This window comes from Sarcophilus harrisii, chromosome 3 (assembly GCF_902635505.1).
Source record: "Sarcophilus harrisii chromosome 3, mSarHar1.11, whole genome shotgun sequence".
Taxonomy (NCBI): Eukaryota; Metazoa; Chordata; class Mammalia; order Dasyuromorphia; family Dasyuridae; genus Sarcophilus; species Sarcophilus harrisii.
The window spans coordinates 173,270,662-173,276,910 of record NC_045428.1 but is presented as its reverse complement, the minus strand read 5'-3'; the positions used below and the strand labels follow the sequence as shown (position 1 = coordinate 173,276,910).

General features: G+C 36.0%; 1 pseudogene; it reads right to left on the bottom strand.

Moving 5' to 3' along the window:
- Nucleotides 1-4,716: 4,716 nt before the first annotated feature.
- On the bottom strand, nucleotides 4,717-5,638 carry LOC100928544 (annotated as a pseudogene).
- Nucleotides 5,639-6,249: the final 611 nt, after the last annotated feature.

The window sequence follows — 6,249 nt, the reverse complement described above, 5'->3', positions numbered from 1 at the left end:
TTTGTCAAATAATGAGTTCTTATCCCAAAAGTGAGGATCTTTGGGTTTGTCAAACACTAAATTGCTATAGTTGACTATTCTGTCTTGTGTACCTAACCTGTTCCACTGATCAACTAATCTATTTCTTAGCCAATACCAAATGGTTTTGGTGACTACTGCTTTATAATATAGTTTTAGATCAGGTACAGCTAAGCCACCTTCATTTGATTTTTTTTTTCATTAATTCTTTTGAGATTCTTGACCTTTTATTATTCCATATGAATTTTGTTTTATTTTTCTAGATCATTAAAATATTTTCTTGGAAGCCTGATTGGTATAGCACTAAATAAATAGATTAGTTTAGGGAGTATTGTCATCTTTATTATATATCAACCTATCCAGGAGCATTGATATTTTTCAATTGTTTAAGTCTGACTTTATTTGTGTGGAAAGTTTTTGTAATTTAAGCTCATATAATTCCTGACTTTTCTTTGGTAGATAGATTCCAAATATTTTTATGCTGTACAGTTATTCTGAATGGAATTTCTCTTTGTATCTCTTGCTGTTGGATTTTGTTGGTGATGTATAAAAATGCTGAGGATTTATGGGGATTTATTTTATAACCTGCAACTTTGCTAAAGTTATGGATTATTTCTAATAGCTTTTTTGTAGAATCTCTAGGGTTCTCTAAGTATACCATCATATCATCTGCAAAGAGTGATAGTTTGGTTTCCTCACTGCCTATTCTGATTCCTTTAATCTCTTTCTGACTCTTATTGGAGGCTAGTGTTTCTAATACAATATTGAATAATAATGGTGACAGTGGGCACCTTGCTTCACTCCAGATCTTACTGGGAAAGATTCCAGTTTTTCCCCATTGCATATGATGCTTACTGATGGTTTTAAATATATGCTCCTGACTATTTTAAGAAAAAGTCCATTTATTCCTATACTCTCAAGTGTTTTTATTAGGAATGGATGTTGGATTTTATCAAATGCTTTTTCTGCATCTATTGAGATGATCATATGGTTTTGTTAGTTTGCTTATTGATATAGTCAATTATGCTAATAGTTTTCCTAATATTGAACCAGCCCTGCATTCCTGGTATAAATCCTACTTGATCATAGTGTATTATCCTGGGGATGATTTTCTGTAATCTTTTTGCTAATATTTTATTTAAGATTTTAGCATCGATATTCATTAGAGAGATTGGTCTATAATTTTCTTTCTCTGTTTTCAGCCTACCTGGTTTAGGTATCAGTACCATGTCTGTGTCGTAAAAGGAGTTTGGTAGGACTCCTTCAGTCCCTATTTTTTCAAATAGTTTATATAGCATTGGGGTTAATTGTTCTTTAAATGTTTGGTAGAATTCACATGTAAATCCATCTGGTCCTGGGGATTTTTTCTTAGGGAGTTGGTTAATAGCTTGTTCTATTTCTTTTTCTAAGATGGGACTATTTAGGATATTTACTTCTTCCTCTGTTAATCTGGGAAAGCTATATTTTTGAAGGTATTCTTCCATTTCATTTAAGTTGTCAAATTTATTGCCATAAAGTTGGGCAAAATAATTCCTAATTATTGCTCTAATTTCCTCTTCATTAGTGGCAAGTTCTCCCTTTTCATTTTTAAGACTAACAATTTGATTTTCCTCTTTCCTTTTTTTAATCAGATTTACTAAGAGTTTGTTCTATTTTGTTGGTTTTTTCATAGAACCAACTCTTAGTTTTATTAATTAATTCAATAGTTTTTTACTTTCAATTTTATTGATCTCTCCTTTTATTTTAGAATTTCAAGTTTAGTGTTTGACTGGGGTTTTTAATTTGTTCCTTTTCTAGCATTTTTAGTTGCAAGTCAATTGTTGACCTTCTCTTTCTCTACTTTATGCAAGTAAGCCTCTAGAGATATGAAATTTCCCTTATTACCGCTTTGGCTGCATCCCACACATTTTGATATGATGTCTCATTATTGTCATTTTCTTGGGTAAAGTTATTAATTATGTCTATGATTTGCTGTTTCACCCAATCATTCTTTAGTATGAGATTATTTAGTTTCCAATTATTTTTTGGTCTACTTTCCCCTGGCTTTTGTTGAGTGTAATTTTTATTGCATCATGGTCTGAAAAGGATGCATTCACTATTTCTGCCTTACTGCATTTGAGTTTGAGGTTTTTATGTCCTAATATATTGTCTATTTTTGTATAGGTTCCATGAACTGCTGAAAAGAAAGTGTACTCCTTTCTGTCTCCATTTTGTTTTCTCCAGAGGTCTATCATATCTAACTTTTCTAGTATTCTATTTACCTCTTTGACTTCTTTTTTATTTATTTTGTGATTTGATTTATCTAATTCTGAGAGTGCAAAGTTGAGATCTCCCACTATTATAGTTTTGCTATCTATTTCTTCTTGCAGCTCTCTTAATTTCTCTTTTAAGAATTTAGATGCTACACCACTTGGTGCATATATGTTTAATATTGATATTGCTTCATTATTTGTGCTACCCTTTAGCAAGATATAGTGCCCTTCCTTATCTCTTTTAATTAGATCAATTTTTCTTTTGCTTGATCTGAGATCAGGATGGCTACCCTGCTTTTTTGACTTCACCTGAAGCATAGTAGATTTTGCTCCATCCTTTTACGTTTATTCTGCATGTATCTCCCTGCTTCAGGTGTGTTTCCTGTAAACAACATATTGTAGGATTCTGGCTTTTAATCCATTCTGCTAATCGCTTCCTCTTTATGGGGGAGTTTACCCCGTTCACATTTATGGTTAAAATTACCCATTCTGTATTACTTGCCATCTTGTTAACCCCTATTTATGCTTTTCTCCCTTCTTTCCCCCTTACCCAACCCTTCCCAGTATTAAACTTGTGAGCACCACTTGTTTCTCACAGCCCTCCCTTTTTAGTATCCCTCCTCCCCACCTTAGAGTTCCTCCCCCATCTTACTCCTTTGCCTCTCAGTTTCTGTATTCCCTTCTGCTTAGCTTATTCCTTCCCTTTTCACTTTTCCCTTCTCACTTTTCAGTGAGATGGGAGAAGTTTCACCATATATTGAATATGTCTAAAATTTTTTCTCTTAAAGTCAATTCTTATGGCAGTAAAATACCCACTATATTCATCCCCCTCCATTCTTTCTCTCAGATATAATAGGTTTCCTTTGCCTCTTTGTGAGATATAGTACCCCCACTTTACCCTTTTTCTGATACCCATTTTGTCTACAGAGGTCAAACCTTCTCCCTGTCCCGAGCCCCTTAAATATTCAGAGCATCTTTCTTTCCCATTCCACCTAGAATTGATGAAACTCATTAAAGGTTATTTTGTTCTCAGTAAAGGACTCTTAATTGGTGGTTCAATAGAATATACAATTTAGCCAGCATCAGGGAGGTAGAGGGTGTGAATGGGTGTGTGTGTGTCTGTCCTGGGGAAACTTAAGATTCAAGGAGTATTAGTAGGGAGGCTGGTTAAATAATGTCCAGCCAAGGCAGTAGTTGTTTATACACACAGAGAACCAGGAGGAATGAGGAGTAACACATAAATCATAACAGCAACAATATTCATGAACAATTTAAGACACATTTGACCCTGGAGGAAGACAATGACTTTAGATATATATTGTTACTATCTAAATTAAATGTGAATTATGAATGGACCTTCACCTAACCCAAGTTTCCTCCAGTGGACTGATGCCAACATATTTACAAGGAAGCCATGACCATTTCTTCACTTGAATAAGGACACAGGGGCAAAACGTCACCCCTCCCACTAAAAACTAAAACTCGTAGTCCCATAATCTACCTCCATTCCAATTTCTAGTGCCTTATGAATATTATCCCTTAAATCCTGTTCTAAAATGGGATGTGGGGGTGGGGGAAACCAAAGACACCCAAAACCTAAGAAAATCCCAAAGAACAAAAACAAGGAAAATTTTGCCTTTCTGTACTGAGAAACAATTCTCAACATTATTTTCCCACCTCAAGGGGAGGGGAAAAATAGAAGCTATAAAGTGAAATGAGTTCCATCTGGTGAAAGGGGGAGTTTTCAGAGAAATTTAGAAAACCCATCTTTCTCCAGAGGTAGAACCCTCCAACCGCATTCAACTTCACTGCCTATGATGTCAATAATATTGCAGTTTCCAAGTAACATTATATAGTTTAACGGAAAAAAAAAAAGGAAAAAGGAAAAAAATACCCAAAGGAAAACAGTGGCTTCTGCAGGCATCACAACACTGCCTGTCTTCTTTCCCAAGTCTATTATCGTTTTCATGGAGTACAGAAATCGCTATAGGTCATGTGAAAACCTCCACTACCATTTCACATGCCCTTCCACTCCATCTCTCCCTGTATTTCTTCCATCCTTGCTGCATAAAGTCCTCCAAAATACTTTTTACTTCTCCCCAGTCTTTGTTTTAAATTTATACCCCTCTCCCTTCTCTGCCCTCAACAGTTTTCATTATTTTGTGCAATTTTCTTTTTACACTAGAAAAATAAATATTTATGAAATAAAACCGGCAGATAAAATAAATAAAACTCAAGTTAATGAACTCTGCAGTTGTTTAAAAAAAAAAAAAAAGGCGAGGAAGAAGCTCTTATTTGGTCCCCAACTCTTTCGCGTACCCAGCTCCTATCCCAACTATTGAAATAATATCTCTTGTAGTTATTGGGATGAGAATGATATCCCTTCTTCTGATTTCTAGGTACCTCAATGAATCACTATTAGAACCCAAGGAAATGAAGAAGTGGCAAAGGTTAGGCACATGTGCCAAGGAGCCAATCCCTCCAGAAACGAGGGAAAGTTCACCTGATCTCTCTTTAGCAGAGTATGTTCAGCGTCCATGATATTAAATGTTTAAAAGCTGGTAAAGCTGAGTTGACTCCAGCACTAGGTTCATCTCCGTGCTCTTGGAGTAAGGTGAAAAAGAAACACAGTAGCAGCAATCAAACAGTCCTGGGTTATAAGTATCCTGATGAGGGCCCACCACCTCAGAGAGATGTTTTTCCATGTTGGGAGACTGGAAGAGGAGAGGTATGGAAGGAGGTGGGATTTTAGAGGGCGGATGATGAGGACTCCTTGACTGGATCAATGTTGTTTACATCCACACTGGGGCTTTTCTCTGCCATTAAGGTGGGGTTCATAGAACCCTGACTCTTGCTTTCAAAGACCTGGGCAATATTCTCAAAAGTTCTGCCCTTGGTCTCAGGGACTTTGAAGAAGGTGAACAAAAAGAAGAAGATGAGGAAGAAAGTAAAGACAATAAACGTAGGATCCCAAATATTTATGGCCGTAGGGAAGAGCATCCCCACAAGGAAGTTTGAAGTCCAGTTGGAACAGCCAGCCACGGCCATGGCGGCCGGGCGGGGTCCTTGACTGAAGAGCTTGGCAACAATGAACCAAAGAATGGGTCCTGGGCCAATTTCAAAGAAGGCTACAAATCCAAAGATGGCGGCGATACAGATGTAGCTCATCCACAAATGAGTATCAATCCTATTAGATGAAGGGTTCTCCTTCCTGCTCGCTCCACCAAAAAGAGCGAAACTACAGTAAAAACCACATTCACCGCACCAGCACCAATGGTAGCATATATTGGCTCTTTAACACCAGCATCTGTGAAGATTCCTGTAGAATAATAGAATACAGCATTAATTCCAGAGAGCTGTTGAGAGAGTTGGTATATATGTAATATATGTATATGTAATATAGCTAATTCTCTTTTTAAAAAATTTATAAAGGAGGCAGCTAGATAGTATAGTGGGTAGAGTACCAATAGAATATCAATGTAATATAGCTAATTCTCTTTTAAAAAAATTTATAAAGGAGGCAGCTAGATAGTATAGTGGGTAGAGTACCAGTCCTGAAGTCAGAAGGACCTACGTTCAAATCTGGCCTCTGGCCTTCTAAAGAAAGGAGGCATGAATAAGGCTTTTTAGTTAGAAGTTTTTTTCAGTAGTCTTATTATGTTATTTTTTTTAAAGGAGACTTTGACCCTAAAGAATTTGTAGGTCAAAGAACAAATCACAGGAACAAAAATTGCTCTAAATACAGTAACAATAAAACAACATAGTAAAATGTGGAGGAGGGGAAGGGGTGCAGCTAAAGCAGTTCTCAGAGGAAAATTTATATCTATGTGCATTCGTCAGCAAAATAGAAAAAAATCAGACCAATCAATTTAAAAAGTCAAATAAAGAATTAAAATGAAAATTCTGGAAAGAAAAGAAACAATTGCCAAAATTGAAAGCAAAAGAAAAATCAGAAGCCCATAATATAACTAATAACCCA